The sequence below is a fragment of the Eriocheir sinensis genome, chromosome 24 (genome assembly GCF_024679095.1).
Source record: "Eriocheir sinensis breed Jianghai 21 chromosome 24, ASM2467909v1, whole genome shotgun sequence".
In the NCBI taxonomy this organism is placed as follows: domain Eukaryota; kingdom Metazoa; phylum Arthropoda; class Malacostraca; order Decapoda; family Varunidae; genus Eriocheir; species Eriocheir sinensis.
The window spans coordinates 8,213,596-8,234,253 of record NC_066532.1 but is presented as its reverse complement, the minus strand read 5'-3'; the positions used below and the strand labels follow the sequence as shown (position 1 = coordinate 8,234,253).

General features: G+C 46.0%; 1 long non-coding RNA gene across 1 annotated transcript; it reads left to right on the top strand.

The window, feature by feature from the left end:
- Positions 1-2,821: 2,821 nt before the first annotated feature.
- Positions 2,822-19,693, top strand: LOC127002829 (uncharacterized). Its single transcript, XR_007756563.1, has 6 exons — positions 2,822-3,014; positions 6,109-6,221; positions 9,670-9,733; positions 13,624-13,775; positions 14,466-14,627; positions 19,636-19,693. It is a non-coding gene; the product is annotated as an uncharacterized LOC127002829 (long non-coding RNA).
- The last annotated feature ends 965 nt before the right edge of the window (positions 19,694-20,658 follow it).

Sequence of the window (20,658 nt, the reverse complement as noted above, 5' to 3'; positions counted from 1 at the left end):
AACGTTTTGGAGCCTTCTGATTAATGTAAAATCACTTAGGTTTAAGGACAGACCACCTAGTCTGGACCATGGGGTCTGTGTGGTCTGATTTTCTATGTAAATCTATGTAAATCTCTCTCTCTCTCTCTCTCTCTCCATCGTTTTCCGCCTTCATATTATTCATGGCACGTCTTATTCCCTTATAATTTCGTTCACCAAGTTTGTTGGTCGTGTTTCTTTGTTTAGTTTTTCTCTTCTCTAGTTTCTGTGTCCCATATTTTCTGTTCCTCAGTGGTCAGTTTCTCTTCGTCCACGCGGCATCAGCAGGTATTATTCGTAAACTCCCTTTTGGTTCTCCTATGATTGATTTCACGTCTCATTCCCTTTAATCTTCTGTTCGGTTAATCTGCTTCAGTGTGTATTCGTGAACTCCCAGGAAGGGATCGGCCAACCTTTCCCTGCAGGCCCATATTCTCAAGCGATGCGGCGCCCAAGAAACACATATTTGATACTGTTCCCGTAGGAGTTTGAGTCATTTCCAGGGCTAGTGAAATACCCTGGTGGTAGTTTGACCTTTCTTCTGTACCCTGAACGTGAAAAAACCCTCATGAAAACCCGATTGATATCCTTTTATGTCCTTGGAAATAGTTGACATGAGAAGTGTGTGTGTGTGTGTGTGTGTGTGTGTGTGTGTGTGTGTGTGTGTGTGTGTGTGTGTGTGTGTGAGAGTCTGGAGACAACAAAGGCTTGCTGGTGACAGGATGCGTTTCCGCTGCTGATAACAAGAGTACAGTGTGACACTATCTATAAATACTACAAGAAGGAGAAGATGATGAAGATGATGATGATGATGAAGATGAAGAAGACGATGAAGAAATAGAAGAACGAAAAGAAAGGGAGGTAGAGGAAGAAAAGAGGAAGAAAGAAGAAGAAAAAGGAAAAGAAAGTGAGGCATCGAATAAAAAGAGGAAGAAAGAGAAGAAAAGAAGAAGAGGAAGAGAAAGAAGAAGGAAAAGAAAGAGGAAAGAGAAGAAGAAAGAAAAAGAATAAAGAGAAAGAGGAAAGAGATTAAAGAGAAAAACGAAAAAGAAGAAGAAGGAAAACATGATAAAGAGGAAAAAGATCAGATAAGAGAAGAAGAAGAAGAGGAAAAGACGATGAAGAAGAAGAAGAAGAAGAAAGAGAAGGAGGTTGAGGAGGAGGAGAAGGAAGAGGAAGAGGAGGAGAATGATGATGATGAGGAGGAGAAGGAGAAAAAAAGGAGAAAGAGGAGGAGGAGCAGAAAAAAGAGGATGAGGAGAAAGAAGGAGAAGGAGGAGGAGGAAGAGGAAGAGGAGGAGGAGGAAAAGAATAAGGAGGAGGAGGAAAAGAATAAGGAGAAGGAGAAAGAGGAGGAAGAGGAGGAGGAGAAGGAGAAAAGGGGGATAAAGAGGAGAAGAAGAAGGAATAGGAGGCGGAGAATAATGTATCGTATTTCAGGGGTAGTGTTTGATATGGTCTTTTGGGAATGGCTTAGGAAGGGAGAGCTTGTGGTAGGAGTGTGTGTGTGTGTGTGTGTGTGTGTGTGTGTGTGTGTGTGTTTCCGTATATAACTAAAGTGTTTTCTTGTGTTTCCTTCATTCCTTCATATTTCTATCACGGAAGTGTCGGAAATGGTCTTGGGAAGGAGAGCTCTCTCTCTCTCTCTCTCTCTCTCTCTCTCTCTCTCTCTCTCTCTCTCGTGTGTTATCGTCATCTTGAACTTGTGTGAAGCGAGAGTTTCCGATGAAGGTATCACACACACACACACACACACACACACACACACACACACACACACAGATCGACAATAGTGAGCACTTGCTCACAACGTGAGGGTACCTGCTGGCGAAAGCGAGTCCAACTCGTGATCAGGCCGTGGTGAATTACACACACACACACACACACACACACACACACACACACACACACACACGATTCCCCGGCCGGGTGAAGATAAGTTGGGTCTTTCACGTGTAGCCCCTGTTCACCTAGCAGTGAGTAGGTACGCGACGTCAGGCAAGGAGTTGTGACCTCGTTGTCGCGGTGTGTTGTGTGTGAGTGGTCTCAGTCCTACCCAAAGATCGGTACTATGAGCTCTGTGCTCCTCCGTTGGGGAACAGCTGGCTGTCTCTCCAGAGACCCGCAGCAGACCAAGAGGTGAATTACACACACACACACACACACACACACACACACACACACACTCACTCACTCACTCATTCTTTTATGCTGCGTGGTTCAGAGAGAGAGAGAGAGAGAGAGAGAGAGAGAGAGAGAGAGAGAGAGAGAGAGAGAGAGAGAGAGAGAGAGAGAGAGAGAGAGAGAGAGAGAGAGAGAGAGAGAGAGAGAGAGAGAGAGAGAGAGAGAGAGAGAGATAGATAGATAGATAGATAGATAGATAGATAGATAGATTTCCTCTACATTGCCTGTATTAGGACAGGGATAGAACTTGGCACCTTGGATCAACTTAACACTGGCACTGACCACCCCTACTCCCTCCCCACCCACACACCCCAACCCCCCAACCTCCTCCTCACCCCCACCCCAACCTCCTCACCCCCACCCCAACCTCCTCACCCCCAGCCTCACCGCCACCCCAATCCCCTCCTTCACTTCCTCCCCACCCCCAAAATCCACCTGAAACTAAGAGAGGTGGAGGACGTTGGGAAAGGGCTATCCCGCCACCCCCCTCACCCCAGCGCCTTACCCCCATAGTAACATGGCCACTAAACCAGACTCGGCGGCGTCACTTCAGTATCTTGCCGCGCACTCTAGTCAATGAAGTCTCTGTGTGGTGGTGTAAACAAATCCTCGCTGCTGAGGTGTGTGAGTGTGTGGGCGTGGAAGTCACCTGATAACAACTACCACTGACGGGGCTCTAGAGGCTGTGGCCCCACAGCCTCTAGAGCCCCATAAAACACCCAAAAAGAAGAAGAAGTCGTGTGCAGTGGGCGTGTCTTGAGAGGCGAGGCGGAGGAAAGTGTAGTCTGGCATGTCTTGCTGACGGTCTTGGGGTGAGTGTGTCAGGGTGAAGGAGGGAGTAATGGCCGGTGTGTTGAGGTGACAGACGGATATTTCCTCCAACAATCGGGGCCAACTCATCACCACACCAGAGGCCACAGCCGGACACTAACAAAGCCCATCACAGAACAACACAGAGGGACCATTTCGGACAATTTACGGTTTCACCCAACCAGTGATTTTCTTACGTGGTTCACGTTTTCTGGTGATAGATGTAGTGAATTGCACGATTTTGTACCTAATTTCCATCGCAAATGTCTACTTTTCGAGTTATGCCTCTTTTCAAGTGATGACCTGCCCTCATGTCATTCCTCCTCGTGCCAGCTTCACCAATCCATCCATGTAATTTGCTCTTGGTCTTCCTCTTCTTCCTTCCACCATTCCAGTCGTAATCAAAGTCACCAGTCCTTCTCTCCCTATGGTAAAATTCTAGTGTTTGCCCATACTCCCCCCTCCCCCCCATACAAGCCTGGGGACCTGGTGGGAATGCGGGGTTTCGGGTGGGAGACACGAAATCCGTTGCATTCGCGTATTTTTTTAGTGGGGGGGAGGGGGGGATAAAAACTCCCTAGATCTAGGGAAATTCCCTAAATTTAGGGAATTTTTCCTCCCACCACCACTAAAATAAGTGTTTGCAACAAATTTAGTGTTTCCCATACAAAAACCACGCACTCAGTGGATCCCCAAGCTTGTTTTGGGAGAGAAGCGTAGTGAACCCACCAAACGATGCTCACCTCACCTTCTGGCGTGGCACCGGTGGCCATCTGTGCTCACATAAACCGCTTCCACCACACTCATGCCCTCTCTCTAGTAGGTTGTCACCTCATCGCAAGGTTTCTGTCCTCCAAGTAGAGTCCGTGGCACCAAACACAGTGTATCTTCATTGTTTTTCACTGACACAAGTAAAACCACCGGCTAGCCGGGATCCATCCAACACTGCGGCTTGTGCAGGAAGTGCAGGCTCACTGCAGCCCGTTGTGGCGCAGGCGAGTGTTTATAGTGGCGCCATCTTGCATTGCATCTTGCCCGAGCTCTTCGAACACGTGAATCCTTACTGACCGGATTTTGAATCTGCTTCACGGGCTCGTATTCCCAGTATACAAGGTGATGTGGATGTTGACTCCGCGCCTCCAGAATACGATAATACGCCTCCATATATCATAGTAAAAAAAAAAAAAAAAGTACTTAAAAGTAAAGAAGCCGAATTAATCCCCTTCCCCTAACGATCTTGGGGGACCTGCGTGAACTCGGGGTATTTGGGTGGGGGAGCATATTTAAACTACTCCAACTGAACTTTACGACCTGCTAACCAAGGGGGGGCTGTGCCCCCCTCTGGACCCCCCCTCTTAAAGGTGCATGTTCTAAAAAAAAAATAACCACGCGTGGTGGACCTGGTCTCACATGCATGGGCTAATGGCTAACTAAGCGTACCATCGCTAACCAAGCGTACCATCGGAAATAGTATTAGGTAAAGGTGCGTGTTCCAAAAAAAATAAATAACCACGCGTGGTGGACCTGGTCTCACATGCGTGAGCTAATGGCTAACTAAGCGTACCATCGCTAACCAAGCGTACCATCGGAAATAGTATTAGGTAAAGGTGCGTGTTCCAAAAAAATAAATAACCACGCGTGGTGGACCTGGTCTCACCTAGCGTATCATTGCTAACCGGATCGTTGGCAACGCTGCTCATATTGCAATGGCGTTGCCATGTAAACACATCGTCCGTATGTATAATATGCCCTCAAGTACAATATGGAGGCGTAATATTGTATTTTCGAGGTGTGGAGTGATGTTCAATAATTACCTTGCATGGTTTCCGTACGTTGTAAAAAAAAACCGGAATGTATGAAATTTCCCTACATCTCAGTAATTGTAAGGAATTTCCTTACATCTTGGGTATTTTTCAACCCCTCATAACTCAAAAACTATACATTTGCGACGCATTTCATGTTTACCACCGCATTCCCCGAAGTCTCAATGGCCCCCTAGCCAATTTTGGTTGCGAGGGGTGAGTATGGGCAAACACTAGAATAATACCCGATTTTGTACCTAATTTCCATCGCAAATGTCTACTTTTCGAGTTATGCCTCTTTTCAAGTGATGACCTGCCCTCATGTCATTCCTCCTCGTGCCAGCTTCACCAATCCATCCATGTAATTTGCTCTTGGTCTTCCTCTTCCTCTTCTTCCCTCCACCATTCCAGTTGTAATCAAAGTCACCAGTCCTTCTCTCCCTATTATGTGGCCGAAAAATTTCAGTTGTCTCCCTCTCACCGTTCTCATCAACTCTCTCTTCTCTTTCACCATCTCCAGAATGTGTCAACGTTTACAGATAAATGTGACCACCATGAGACTAGGAGACAGAGAAGAGGCACCTTTGACGAGCACTGACTCTAAACTATCACTAAAGGTAAAGGTGGGCGGTGTGCCAGCCAGTTTTGTGGGAATTAGCTCGCAGCCGCAAAATAGCTCACAGAGAGAGGTACAACTTACTTATTTGCTATTATATCAACCACTATTTGCCATGCTGTCCTGAAGACTGTCTATCAACCATGACTTTAGAAGCACCGTCCAAATGAATCGTGAATGAGTTCCGGGGGATAGCATGAGCCAAGAATAGATGGATCTGGATTGATGATGTGCAGGGCACCTGTACAGGTGCATAACACACCACTATAAACAATTGCCTGCATGTGCCATCGGGGGCTTGGGCCGACCACCAGGCCCCTGAAACAAGCCTACCGGTGCTACAAGCTAACACGTAAAACAAAAATATCGTATTAAGCAGTCTTTGCCAGATAATTAACCACTATTTTGTATGCCAAGACAGTGCACGCCTTAGTGTTTCTTGTAGCTACTTTCTTTTGCACCCCTTGTGCTTTCTTCCTCACCAGAAAGACACCTAAAGATAAGCAAATATTAAGCTCTGTTTGCCAGATTATTAACCACTATTTTGTATTCCAAGATGGTGCAGGCCTTTTTGTTTCTTGTAATGTCTTTTTCACCCCTTGAGCTGCCTCCCTTACTGTAAAATGAATAAATGTTAACCCTGTTTGCCAGAATATTAACCAGTATTTTGTATTCCAGGACAGTCCAGCGGTGAAGCCGAAAAGGCCCCGATGCAGCGTGGTGGCAGCCTCCTGCTGTGCGCCGGGCTGTAAGGGCAGGAACACTGTGGACTGCAAGCTCACCCTCCACATGTGAGTTACAGCGGACAACACCATTTAATTGGACACTTACTTTTTTTTACTCTTGCTTTTTATATTTTCTTACTTTTACTTTTTTACACGAATACAGTGGATGCCACCACCACCGGCCTTTACTTTGACACTTTTATTATTTGTTTCCTGGATTAAGTAAGGCTCTCAAGAGGTTAACGACAGCCATCGGTTATTTAATCACACACAGCACGGTCCACACAGTTACAGCCATCGTTTATTTAATCACACACAGCACGGTCCACACAGTTACAGCCATCGGTTATTTAATCACACACAGCACGGTCCACACAGTTACAGCCATCGGTTATTTAATCACACACAGCACGGTCCACACAGTTACAGCCATCGTTTATTTAATCACACACAGCACGGTCCACACAGTTACAGCCATCGTTTATTTAATCACACAGCACGGTCCACACAGTTACAGCCATCGGTTATTTAATCACACACAGCACGGTCCACACAGTTACAGCCATCGGTTATTTAATCACACACAGCACGGTCCACACAGTTACAGCCATCGGTTATTTAATCACACACAGCACGGTCCACACAGTTACGGCCATCGGTTATTTAATCACACACAGCACGGTCCACACAGTTACAGCCATCGGTTATTTAATCACACACAGCACGGTCCACACAGTTACAGCCATCGGTTATTTAATCACACACAGCACGGTCCACACAGTTACGGCCATCGTTTATTTAATCACACACAGCACGGTCCACACAGTTACAGCCATCGGTTATTTAATCAGACTCTTTCATGCCCCTAATTTGAATGTTTACATCAAATTTGGCAGATTCTGTGACTTGCCTGATGGAGTGCCTCCTATTGTCCTTAAAAACTGTGCTTCTGTGCTGACACCCTGCCTGGTCAAACTCTTTCGTCTCTGCCTATCAACATCTATCTTTCCTTCCTGCTGGAAGTATGCCTTTGTACAGCCTGTGCCTGAGAAGGGTGACCGTTCCAATCCCTCAAACTACCGCCCTATAGCTTTACTTTCCCTAAAGCTTCTGAATCAATCCTTAAATGAAAGATTCAAAAGCACCTTTCCACTTCTAACCTTCTGTCTGATCGCCAGTATGGGTTCCGCAAGGGGCGTTTTACTGGCAATCTTCTTGCTCTCTTAACTGACTCTTGGTCATCCTCTCTTAAGTAATCGGGTGGCCAAACAATTTTTTCTGGTAGATTTTGGTGTGTATTTAAGTAATATGGTAGCTAATCTTTTTTTCATGGTAGATTTTGGTGTGTTAAGAAATATGGTAGCTAAACTTTTTTTTTGATAGATTTTGGTGTGTATTTAAGTGATTGGGTAGCCAAACTATTTTTTGTGGTAGATTTTGGTGTGTATTTAAGTAATTGGGTAGGCAAACTATTTTTTGTGGTAGATTTTGGTGTGCAGCATTTAAGTAATTGGGTAGGCAAACTGTTTTTTGTGGTAGATTTTGGTGTGTATTTAAGTAATTGGGTAGGCAAACTATTTTTTGTGGTAGATTTTGGTGTGTATTTAAGTAATTGGGTTGGCAAACTATTTTTTGTGGTAGATTTTGGTGTGTAGCATTTAAGTAATTGGGTAGGTAAACTATTTTTTGTGGTAGACTTTGGTGTGTATTTAAGTAATTGGGTAGGCAAACTATTTTTTGCAGTAGACTTTGGTGTGTATTTAAGTAATTGGGTAGGCAAACTATTTTTTGTAGTAGATTTTGGTGTGTATTTAAGTAATTGGGTAGGCAAACTATTTTTGTAGTAGATTTTGGTGTATTTAAGTAATTGGGTAGGCAAACTATTTTTTGCAGTAGACTTTGGTGTGTATTTAAGTAATTGGGTAGGCAAACTATTTTTTGTAGTAGATTTTGGTGTGTATTTAAGTAATTGGGTAGGCAAACTATTTTTTGCAGTAGACTTTGGTGTGTATTTAAGTAATTGGGTAGGCAAACTATTTTTTGTAGTAGATTTTGGTGTGTATTTAAGTAATTGGGTAGGCAAACTATTTTTTGTAGTAGATTTTGGTGTGCAGCATTTAAGTAATTGGGTAGGCAAACTATTTTTTGTGGTAGATTTTGGTGTGTAGCATTTAAGTAATTGGGTAGGCAAACTATTTTTTGTGGTAGATTTTGGTGTGTAGCATTTAAGTAATTGGGTAGCCAAACTATTTTTTGTGGTAGATTTTGGTGTGTAGCATTTAAGTAATTGGGTAGCCAAACTATTTTTTGTGGTAGATTTTGGTGTGTAGCATTTAAGTACAGGAAATCCCCTATATACGAAAGGGTTAGGGACTGAAAAAACCTTTCGTTTATCGATTTTTCGTATATCGAAGCCATTTCCCCCATAGGATTGTTAATAAATAGGGGGGTTAGGGACCAGCGCCAGCAAAAAAAAAAAAAGAAAAAAAAAGTTAAATATAACTATGCTTAAAAGCAATTTACTACTCACAATACAATGAAACGCAAGGCTCATAAATAATTAAAAACAATTACCATTTCCTGTTCCTTTACTGTTATAGAAATGCATTACATATGTTAGGACAATCCCCTCTAACTCGTCACTACAACTCATCACTTAACATTGCCAATGTTTACTTCCCAAGCTGTGAAAGGCCAGTTTCGACTCTCGTGCCCGAAACACGTGCCATACTGTTAACCACCGCACAACTCACAGCCCCCCACCAACCCCTCCATCACCCTCACGTTTCCTCACGCTGGCTGGGATGTGTTTCGGATTCGAGTCGAAGCAAGGGGTTCACAAACTGGCAACGCTAAGTGATGAGCGTTGAAGTGGAGGGGACTGGACATGGACACTTGCTGCCTAATCACTGCGAGTGTGCGTGAGGCTGTTGACGGCGTGGCGCACCGATATAGACATCGGGTACGAAACAGTGGGCGCGGAAACTGTCGTACTTTTCGTATATGCGAAGCATGTCTTTCGTGAACCGAAAATTGTCCTATATTTTTCACTTTCGTATATCCGAATTTTCGTACATCGAGCTTTCGTATATCGGGGATTTCCTGTAATTGGGTAGGCAAACTATTTTTTGTGGTAGATTTTGGTGTGTAGCATTTAAGTAATTGGGTAGGCAAACTATTTTTTGTGGTAGATTTTGGTGTGTAGCATTTAAGTAATTGGGTAGGCAAACTATTTTTTGTGGTAGATTTTGGTGTGTAGCATTTAAGTAATGAGGCAGCTGTTTCTGGCGTACAACATTAGCTTATTCTAACATCCCTCCCTATCCTGAACCTCCGTTGGAATACACTGCAAGCCAAAAAATGTAACCTAACTCAGCCTAGCATGAATTACCTAACAGGGGACCTTGTCACCCCCCCTGTCTTCACATTTCATCTGAGGAAGGGGAATAAATTTAATCTAATGTAACCCCAGACATTTAAGGCTGTGGACACAACTCTTTTTCTTCTTCCACAGGTGTCAGGTTCCTGCACAGGTGAACGGAGGTGGAGTCACGGCTTTGGGGCGGCTTGCTAAAAAGGTACGTGTAATAATAATAATAATAATAATAATAATAATAATAATAAACGGTTTATTCAATTGCAGCAGCCATCAGGCGGAAAATTTACATATCATAAGTACAATTTTACTTCGCAAATGGAACAAGTACAAAAAGAAGGGGACGGGGATCGGGGGTCTGGTATGTGTGGGAGGGTTGGGGCGATGGAGCTTGGGGTGGGGGAGGAGGGGGGTGGGGGAGTGTAGTGCGGTGGTGCCGAGAGGGGGGGAAGGTGTGTTAATCCTGTGTGTGTGTGTGTGTGTGTGTGTGTTTGTGTGTGTTTTACCTGTTGTGTTAGGAAGTGAAGGTTTTCAGGTTTATTTTACCCACACACACACACACACACACACACACACACATAACCATAGCTGGGCGTTATCGCGATAAGTTATCGCGATACTTTATCGCTGATAACAAAATCGGGTTATCGGCCATCCGCTACTTATTTAAATAAATATCGGTATCTTCGTTACTTTTGTAACCAAACTAGCGATAATCGCTACTTTTTTCCGCTTCTCAGAAAAAAAAAAACGTCGCCTCCCTACTGCACAAGCGTGGCCCGGGCGCCCGGTGTTGTATGAAAAAACTTCGGGGTATGAAATATCTTTGGTGAAGAGATTTCATAGTTAGATCATCAACATTAAAACACTAGGTTATTTTTTTTGTTAGACTCAAAAATCAATATATCAAAGAGAAAAATCATTTAACTTTGCCCCCAAAATGATTATTCACTGCCTCAAATTTGATATTCCATATTCGTTTGTGAGCATGCCATGGAATTGAAGGCACACGGTGTTGTTATTTGGTGTCCCATCGTCAAAAGCTGGCGCTTTTGTTTACAAACACTGAACTGCGCATGTTCAGACCAGTAAGCGTAGTTTCAGACAGTCTCACAAAGCTTTTTAACAGAGTTGCTGGGAAGCTGAATCAGACATACAGTACCACCATCCTCGCCATTTCTAGAACGACACTCTGTACATATAAATACAACTCGTACAGTGTCGTGTTAGAAACAGCGGGGATGGTGGTAGTGGTACTGTATGTCTGATTCAGCCTTCCAGCAACTCTTAATTACGGTTAAAAATCTTTGTGAGACTGTACAGGTCTACGCTTGCTGGTCTGAGCATGCGCAGCTCACGAGAGACCAGTGTTTGTAAACAGAACACCAGCTTTTGACGGTGGGGACGCCAAATAACACGACACCGGTTCAGGCGTTTCTAGTATTACCGTCCGTAGGTACGTGTCAACGTGTGGTTTTCAGGTTTTGTAAGTTTTATAAAATACAGATAATGAAAATTTGAATTCATCTTTGTTTTTTATTTGAAATATCAATATAGTATCGTTTTCGCCTATCGGACTTATCGCTAGCTAGTATCGGAATTATGGATTTATATCGGGTATTGGTTATCGGTCATCGCCTATATTTGTGTCTCCAGTTAACGAATATCGGTTATCACCATTAAGGTTTTCCATTATCAGTTATCGGTTATCGGGAATAAGGTTTTCTGTTATCGTGCCCAGCTATGCACATAACTTCCGCTGGGCCACACTGCAAGCTGAAAACATTTAGACTAACTCGAACGTGAACCTAATTTACATAACACGCATTTTTTTTTTCCCCCAAACACTTAAAGCTACAGTCACACTGACTTCACGACCTGCTAACGACCACCTGCGACCTCAAAATGCTGCGATTCACACCCACCGCTCCCCGACCACATAGGTGGCAAAGTAGTCGTGCGACTGAACGGCTACCGGTGGTCGTTTAGTGTCCGTCCAGTGGGTGGCTGGACGGCAAGATTCACACCTTGGCCTCACACCTGGAGTCAGGCCAAGACGCCCACCATACGCTGACCGGTGGCCGACAGGCAAGGACCAGTACACGTCCTGTCGCAATGAGGACGGCGACCTCCCTTAACGAGCTGCAGCTGACGTGTTACAGTACATAATATCTTCACCCAGTTATATTACACATTTCCCATTCTTATTTCTGTAAATTATTTGTAAAAAACAGTTACTTATAAAGGTAATGAAAGTATCCTGTACTTCACTGCAGCACAAGACGGATAGTTGTGACCCTGCCCCCCTATGTGCCGCAGACATGCAAAAAATGCTCCAAGCACTCTTGGTTTAACCTGTTGTTAGTATGTATGTAACATTACATTCGTTCTAAAGCATTTCCGTCACCCTGGGCAGAGCAGAAGATGAAATGAACAGTTCTTTTTGAAGTGAATAACAGCCAATAGCGTTACAGACTCTCATTGTTACTGGTGTGCACGTCATGTCCTGCAGTGATTTATTTTGGTTAGGCAGAGGTGACCCATACACACTTGGCCGTGTGTTTGACCTGTGGAGCAGGTTGAGTGGGGACGGAGCTTGGACGGGCTGAGGGGCGTGGGACGTCACTGCTCAGGAATGTACCTCATTTCCGGGCAAGGGTGGTTTGACCTACCACCAGTCGCCGCACAACTCGCCGTGTGGTGGAAGGCCGGACGTCGACCACGGCCAATGACAGATGAAAAGTGTATGGCGACCATCAGTGATCTCCTTCTCTCTGACGGCAACCAGACGGCGTCCGCTTGCCATCCGGTCGCCGTTCAACAGTTAATGGTCAACTGTTGGCCACCAGTGGCAGTCCACTAGCCGTCCAGACGCAGTCCATTCGGCCACTGGACGGCAACCTTTTTTACGACCGGCAGCGACCTGAGAGGTCGGCTGGAGGTTTTAGAGCATGACCTAAAACCTCCATTGGTCAGGAGTGTTTCCCATGTGGTATTGGTGTGCTGGATATCCCTTCACTGGTAGCATGGTAACATATAGTCCCATGTCTTTCTCTGCCTCTGTGGTGGATAGTGGAGTGTTTCCCAGGTGGTATTGGTGTGCTGGATATCCCTTCACTGGTAGCCTGGTAACATATAGTCCCATGTCTTTCTCTGCCTCTGTGGTGGATAGTGGAGTGTTTCCCATGTGGTATTGGTATGCTGGATATCCCTTCACTGGTAGCCTGGTAACATATAGTCCCATGTCTTTCTCTGCCTCTGTGGTGGATAGTGGTGTGTTTCCCATGTGGTATTGGTGTGCTGGATATCCCTTCACTGGTAGCCTGGTAACATATAGTCCCATGTCTTTCTCTGCCTCTGTGGTGGATGGAGTGTTTCCCATGTGGTATTGGTGTGCTGGATATCCCTTCACTGGTAGCCTGGTAACATAATGGTCGCAGGTCTTACTCTGTGGTGGATAGTGGAGTGTTTCCCATGTGGTATTGGTGTGCTGGATATCCCTTCACTGGGAGCCTGGTAACATAATGGTCGCAGGTCTTACTCTGTGGTGGATAGTGGTGTGTTTCCCATGTGGTATTGGTGTGCAGGCGTTTACATTTTTCTTCATTGAATTGTAGCAGACACTTTTGTTCCATTCCTGTAGCTTGGTGAGGTATTCTGGTAGGAAATCCACAGTCTAGGGGTCACACTGCCCTAACCTCACGTGACCTCCTTAATGGGAGACTTTGAACCCCGCGACCCCTCGTTTTCACACTTAATCTGAGCATGACAAATTAAATCAAACTAACTTAACCTAACGTATCCTTATGTAACCTGCCTAATGTTTATTTATTTATTTATTTATTTTTTTTTTTTTTTTGCCCCTTCAACTCACCCTGTTTTCACATTTCATCTCAGGCCTGTACTTTTGGGGGGGGGCTAGAGGGCATCATACACATCTCTCTCTCTCTCTCTCTCTCTCTCTCTCTCTCTCTCTCTCTCTCTCTCTCTCTCTCTCTCTCTCTCTCTCTCTCTCTCTCTCTCTCTCTCTCTCTCTCTCTCTCTCTCTCTCTCTCTCTCTCACCCAAAAAAATAATGTCCCCACATCCACAGGTCGGATGAGCCACAATGGGCGCAGGTCACAACAGGTCACCACATGCAGGTCGGAGGTCACACAGCCAGCGTCCACAACCTGACCCCTAAGAGTGGATACCAGCTGTCTGGAGTGGATACAGAAGTGGATTCCTTACAGCATCGGAACTCCCGTAAGAGGAGACGTAGGAAGCACGGCTGTGGAGGAGGAGGAGGAGGAGGAGGAGGAGGAAGGGTTAGAAGAGGCATGGATTAAAGAGAAAATAAAGTAAATAAGAAAATGAGACGAAGGGATTGAGAGAGAGAGAGAGAGAGAGAGAGAGAGAGAGAGAGAGAGAGAGTGTTTGAGTTATGGGAGGGAAGGAAGAGAGAGAGAGAGTTATGGAGAGGAAGAGTTTGAGTTATGGAAGGAAGAGAGAGAGAGTTTGAGTTATGGAGAGGAAGAGAGAGAGAGAGAGAGAGAGAGTTTGAGTTATGGAAGAGAAGAGAGTTTGAGTTATGGAAGGAAGAGAGAGAGAGAGAGAGAGAGAGAGAGAGAGAGAGAGAGAGAGAGAGAGAGAGAGAGAGAGAGAGAGAGAGAGAGAGAGAGAGAGAGAGAGAGAGAGACTTTTTTTTTTTTATATATTTATTTTATTTTAGTTATTTTTTTTTAATTATTTCATATTTATAATTATTTCCTTCTTCCCTCCCCTTCTCCCTTTCCTCCTCCTCTTCTTCTTCTTTAAATTTTTTTTCTTTCCTTATATAAATTTTCTTTTCATATACTTTCTTTTTCTTATTATTTTTCTTCTTCAACCTCCCCCTTCCCTTCCTTCCTTCTCCTCCTCCCCCAACTCCCCTCCTAACTCTTCCTTACCCCATAGGTCAAGATCTCGGTCACCCTCGGAGTCTCGTCACTGGAAACTTCCCGAGGAGCTGCGTCGGCGCCTCACACTCCACCTCCAAGCTGACCCAGGACTGTCCCGAGCTGAGCTGCACGACATAACCTATGCTAGGATCGAACCCGCCCGCAACCTCAAGATCAAGTACGGGTCACCCAAGACTAGGAGACACCGTAGCCTTCGCCGATCTAAGAGGCGGGTGATTGGGGTCTGAAGGGGCTGTTTTTAGGGGCGAGAGGGCAGGGATAAGAGTGTAGGGTTACTGTCAGTGCTGAGAGAAAAAAAAGAGACGGGTAATTTTGGGTCTGATTTTGGTGCCTGAGGGGGTGGAAAAGAGTAGAAGGGAAGGACAGGGGCTGAGAAGGAGTTGTCAGGGTGCTATGGGTTTAGTAATGGGCTGGTTTGGGGCTTTTTAGAGGGCTGCTTTAGGGCTAGAGTGTAAGGCCACACAGAAAGTGAGGAAGCTAGCGAGAGCGAGGCGAGTTCTGTGGCCACACGAAAAGCGAGGCGAGGCGAAGGTTGTCATGGCAATGCGACTCAGCGAGCAGTATAGCGCAACAACACTACACACTCCTTGCCGGCACCCCGTCGAGGAATGAGGTGGAAAATTTATATACACAGTTCCGTGCTTCACTTATTTGGCGTTTTATGAAAAATTTGTATACACCATCAGGAGGCTTTTCTCTATAAGATGGAATCGTTTATTTTAGTCTTTACTTGATAGCCGCTGCAAGTGGTAGCTATATGCACAGTGTGTTATAAACATTACGGACTGATTATTTAACTTCAACTCGTCATTATTTTATTTATTTATTTTTTTTTTTTTACGTTGTTGCCTATTGCGCCAGTAGGCATCTTCCCGGTGGGGCCTGATGGTAGGCCCAAGGCTTCTTCCAGGTGGGGTCTGATGGTCGGCCCAGCCCGTTCTGGCGCAGGCGAGTGTTTATAGTGGCGCCATCTTGCATTGGCTCATGCTGTCCCCCGGAACTCGTTCTTGATTCACTTGGACGGCTTCCTCTAGAGTCCGGGTTGATGGGTGGTCTTCAGGGCAGCATGTGGGTAGTTTTAAGCCACTCGGCGGTGACTGAAAAATCCGAGGTGGTAGCGTGGGGATTCGAACTCACATCGTCCTCCACCCGGTGAATGTGGGCCCAGTACGCTACCAGTTCAGCCACCGCCTACCCAGTTTATTCAGTTTATGTTTTATTGAGCTTTCACAAACATATTTGTCGTTATTTGAGTTCTCCAATGGCTGCTGCGTCTAATGGTGTTAACCAAAATGTCCTATCTAATGCATGAGTTGAGTTATGGCAAATACAGTAAACCCTGGTTATAACGGACCTGCTTTTAAAGGATTTTAGATATAACGGACAAGGTCAGAGGGTCACAGAGACCCACTGAGAGTAGTTTTTGAGCCACCCGCCTCCGGTAACTACAATAGCTCCTGCTGCCCACCTGCCCCTCCTCCTGCTGCCCCATCCTTGGCTTACCACAGCCTATAGCTCCTGCTGCCCACCTGCCCCTCCTCCTGCTGCCCCATCCTTGGCTTACCACAGCCCATAGCTCCTGCTGCCCACCTGCCCCTCCTCCTGCTGCCCCATCCTTGGCTTACCACAGCCCATAGCTCCTGCTGCCCACCTGCCCCTCCTCCTGCTGCCCCATCCTTGGCTTACCACAGCCCATAGCTCCTGCTGGCCACCTGCCCCTCCTCCTGCTGCCCCATCCTTGGCTTACCACAGCCCATAGCTCCTGCTGCCCACCTGCCCCTCCTCCTGCTGCCCCATCCTTGGCTTACCACAGCCCATAGCTCCTGCTGCCCACCTGCCCCTCCTCCTGCTGCCCCATCCTTCACTTACCGCAGTCTTTTTCAGCCCACCTCATGAAATATTTTCCTCTTCGTGTCTCCATTCAACTGAAGAGCGTATTCACACCACAACAAAGTCTTGTGCATCAATCCAGGACGTAAAGGTAATGGAAAATAGCCAAGTGTTTGTGAGTGTTGGTACTGACACAAATAAGTGGGTTGAGGGGGCTAAGCCCCAAGGTCGGTGGCAAGGTTAAGTTATGTTTGGTCAGTAGATTTATTCTGCACGCAGTGAGGAAATACGCAGCGCGGGACTGGACATGGTATCGGCATGCGTGGTCCAATTGGCGGGCGTGTGTTGCGAGAAATACCTCCTTGCAGAAATAAGTCGCTCTGCTGTCCACCATGCATGTGCACTGTGGGAATGCACAGGAGGAAAAACATCAATTTGCCTGGTTTTGTTCTAGTTTGTCCACATGTGACCTTTGTGAGCAGTGAGTGAACTGTAGAAACTGTCAGCAAGTTGAACATCTCTCTTTGCGAGCTATTGTGCGGCTGCAGCTGCGGCGGGTGTAACACAGGCATGGAAAAGTCAATCATTAAAATATCGTGACAGAAAGAGTCAACAGATTAACACCTCGATAACTACAAACATTAAGAAGTTTTGTCTACCAGTGTGGAATTGGCACACTTGTAAAATTTCCCCGTAGCAATATGGCCCCCAGCAGGGCCCCACTGCCAGCTTCAGTGGCTCACAGTCCATCGCCAAGCGGCTACACAGACAACTTGCAGATAACACAATAAAAAAATATAGATATACCTACATTATTTGGTTCATTGGTATTATTTTACATTTTTTTTTTTCGCTGCTCATAACGGACTTTCAGCATTAACGGACTAAGGTCCGCCCCAATTAGTCCGTTATATCGAGGGTTTGCTGTAAAATGGAAGCATGTCTGTGATGTCACACCTGACCGAGCAATCTCGCGTGAGAAAAGTTAATCGTCAACTCTCCTCTCTCGCTGATCACCTCCAAGCTTTCGCCAGTACCTGCCAGTGTGGCCAACACCTCCATTGCTTATATTGTGTATTAAAGTTTCTTGCCCTCGCTCACTCTGTGGCCTAAGAGAAGGTAGGGGAATTTAGGGGCTGTTTTGGGACTGAAGGAGAAGAAGAGCGAAGGAAAGAGGCTGAAATGAGAGATACAGGGTGTTAGGATGCTATTGGTCTAAAAATGGACTGATTTAGGGCTGTTTAGGGGGCTGAGGGGACTGAGAAAGAGCATAGAGGAAAGGAAAGGGCTATAAGTTTGCTATTGGGGCTGAAAGATTGAGTGTAAGGGAAGGGCTGAGAAAGTGAGGGCTGATTATGGGTCTGAGAGAGAGGGTAGAGGGAAGGAAAGGGGCTGAAATGAGAGATAAAAGTGAGAAAGGGGGCTGCCAGGATGCTATGGGTTCAAGAAAAGGGTCCTTTTTGGCTTTGTAAGGCTGTTTAAGGGCTTGTATAGAGGGAAGAAAAGGGCTGTCATGAGAGGGGCTGAGGTGTTTTTAAGGAAGGGGCTGCCACAGGGTGAAGAAAATGAAGGGCTGTGGCAATAAGGGAAGGAAGGGGCTGGAAAAGTGAAGGGAAGGAAGGAGGGCTGGAAAAGTGAAGGAAGGGAAGGGAGGGCTGGAAAAGTGAAGGAAGGGAAGGAGGGCTGGAAAAGTGAAGGAAGGAAGGAGGGCTGGAAAAGTGAAGGAAGGAAGGAAGGAGGGCTGGAAAAGTGAAGGAAGGGAAGGAAGGGAGGGCTGAAAAGTGAAGGAAGGGAAGGAGGGCTGAAAAGTGAAGGAAGGAAGGAGGGCTGGAAAAGTGAAGGAAGGAAGGAGGGCTGGAAAAGTGAAGGGAAGGGAAGGAGGGCTGGAAAAGTGAAGGAAGGGAAGGAGGGCTGGAAAAGTGAAGGAAGGAAGGAGGGCTGGAAAAGTGAAGGGAAGGAGGGGCTGAAAAGTGAAGGAAGGAAGGAGGGCTGGAAAAGTGAAGGAAGGAAGGGAGGCTGGAAAAGTGAAGGGAAGGAAGGGAAGGGAGGGCTGGAAAGTGAAGGAAGGGCTGGAAAAGTGAAGGAAGGGAAGGAGGGGCTGGAAAAGTGAAGGAAGGGAAGGAGGGCTGGAAAAGTGAAGGAAGGGAAGGAGGGGCTGGAAAAGGAAGGAAGGAAGGAGGGCTGGAAAAGGAAGGAAGGAAGGAGGGGCTGGAAAAGTGAAGGGAAGGAAGGAGGGCTGGAAAAGTGAAGGGAAGGAAGGAGGGCTGGAAAAGTGAAGGAAGGGAAGGAGGGCTGGAAAAGTGAAGGAAGGAAGGGACTGGCTGGAAAAGTGAAGGAAGGGAAGGAGGGGCTGGAAAAGTGAAGGAAGGGAAGGAGGGCTGGAAAAGTGAAGGGAAGGGAAGGAGGGCTGGAAAAGTGAAGGAAGGGAAGGGAGGGGCTGGAAAAGTGAAGGAAGGGAAGGAGGGCTGGAAAAGTGAAGGAAGGAAGGGTCGGGAAACGTGAAGGGAAGGGAAGGGAGGGGCTGGAAAAGTGAAGGGAAGGGAAGGGAGGGGCAGTTACAAAAGGTGGCTGAGAGAGGCTGGTGGAGGAGGCGGTGGCTGAGTGGATAGTGTGACGGTGCTGCGTTCAGGACGACGCGAGGTCAATCCCCGCCCGGTGCCACAAGCTGGGAAATTTAAGCCACCGCCGCCAGGCCTCAGACTACACACATGATGCCCAGAATACAAAATATCAACCCGGACTCTAGATTCTAGGATTAAAGATGAGCTCCAGGGGGCAGCATGAGCCAGTGTAAGATGGCGCCACTATAAACACTTGCCTGCGCCACAACGGGCTGGGCCGACCATCACTGACACGAAGGAAGGCCTACCAAGCAACAGGCGTGACGCCAAAAATAAAAAATAAAATAAATCAAAAATCAAAACAAGGCAAGGTTGGAGCACTGGGATAAGTGTACACACTTTAACAAGGAGAAATCTGCCACAAACATTATGACGGGAATGTTTACATGGATTTACAGGTCACGAGAGGTCAGGAACAGGATGTTAAGTCAAGGGCTAAAGGGACACACATATATATTGCTGAAAAAACACAGACTGAGACTTTGAAATAAATTGGTTCACAAAAAATAAGTGTGTGTGTTTGTATGTGTGTAATACACCACGGCCTGATCACGTGTTGGACTCGTAATCGCCAGCAAGGACCCTCCAGACATGACCAAGTCCTCCTAAAGTCCTAAAATCCTTGATCATAAACCTACATTATAAAACAAAAACAAACCAATTACATTATTATTATTATTATTATTATTATTATTATTATTATTATTATTTCAGCAATTCCATCGATTGCAAGGCCAGTCCTCCCATTGATGGTGAGAGCCCTGCCCCTCTCCTGGGCCCCACACCAGTGCCACGCGGCCCAGGCCCCCTAAGGTGAGTGCCAGGTGGTTTGGTCTGGGGCACTAACATTAGAATTTATGGTAATTTTTTTTAATTATTTACTTTTATTCTGCTGGAGGAGGTGGTGGTGGTGGTGGTGGTGGTACTACTGTATTCTTAAGTAGTGAGGGGGGGGGGGGGCTCCACCCACTCTGGAATAGCTTAAGTTAGGCTACCATTTTATATATATATATATATATATATATATATATATATATATATATATATATATATATATATATATATATATATATATATATATATAGGTAACTCTTGATTTACGCGAGTATTGTGTCTTTGAAGAGGTCGCATAAATCAAAAACAATGTAAATCAAACAAGAGGTAAGTTTCTATTGAAAGATAAATACAGTCACCCCCCGCCGTTCGCGGTCTCGCGGTCAACTAATTGTGACCCCCCCCCGCTTATACGCGGCCCCAGTTTCACGTATACGCGGATGCATTGACGCTAAATAGGAAGGCAGAGAGGAGGGAGGGAGGCAGAGAGGAGGGGGGAAGGGAGAGAGGAGGGAGGAAGGCAGAGAGGAGGAGGAGGAGGAGGCAGAGAGGAGGGGGGAAGGGAGAGAGGAGGGAGGCGGGGCAATGGACGTTAGGTTGCTCCTGAGTGACGTCACGGTTAGACTGTGACGTCATGCTTTCCTATTGGCCAGCAGCTCACTCAGGGACGACTGCTATTGGTCGAGATTTTCTCATAGTAAGTCCAGCAGGTCTGACCCCAGGGTGAGTGTTGATTACATATTGTTGTCTAACAAGTTCTTGTCTCATTTCAGTCATTAAAAAGAACGAAAAAAACATGTTTTATATGACGTGTCAGAGGTGACTTCCCCAAATGCATATTTTCCCATAGGGTTATAGTCTCGCCGTTCGCGGTTTCGCGCATCGCGCCGAAGTCCGGGAACG